This window comes from Pteropus medius, unplaced genomic scaffold (assembly GCF_902729225.1).
Source record: "Pteropus medius unplaced genomic scaffold, Ma_sr-lr_union100, whole genome shotgun sequence".
Taxonomy (NCBI): domain Eukaryota; kingdom Metazoa; phylum Chordata; class Mammalia; order Chiroptera; family Pteropodidae; genus Pteropus; species Pteropus medius.
In genome coordinates this window covers 1-519 of record NW_024347182.1, presented here as the reverse complement: position 1 = coordinate 519, position 519 = coordinate 1, and the positions used below count along the sequence as shown (strand labels likewise).

At 41.4% G+C, this 519-nt stretch overlaps 1 pseudogene; it reads right to left on the bottom strand.

Annotated features, from left to right (window-relative positions):
• Positions 1-300: 300 nt before the first annotated feature.
• On the bottom strand, positions 301-416 carry LOC120614170 (uncharacterized; annotated as a pseudogene).
• Positions 417-519: the final 103 nt, after the last annotated feature.

Genomic DNA, 519 nt, shown 5'->3' with positions numbered 1-519 from the left:
AAGGTACTGCTTGAGCTCTTTGCGCTCTGTCATTACAACCCAGGATTCCAGCGGTGAGGTCTCTCGGTTCTGAACACCCCTCATTGAGTGACGTTCAGAGCTTTCATTCTTGGTTCCTCTGATACCAATTTTTATAATGGGACATCCTCTATCTAAATCTGCTACAGAAGAACAACCCTTATCTGTACACCAGCTGGATTTATGTTCAAAACTTATGGTTCATTCTCTATTAAGTTTTATGTTTTTGTTTGTTTGTTTGTTTGTTTGTTTGTTTTTCCTAATTTTCCTAGGTGGCCTCCCATCCAAGTACTAATTTTCCTAGGTGGCCTCCCATCCAAGTACTAACCAGGCCCAACCCTGCTTAGCTTCCGAGATCAGACGAGATCAGGCACATTCAGGGAGGCATGGCCATAGAATCTATTAAGTTTTTACCCCAATGGACCTCAGATACAAAAGATAACTTAGAACTGCTGCGACCACTTTAGGAATCTTTCGAAATTCCAAAATTAATGAATTCGC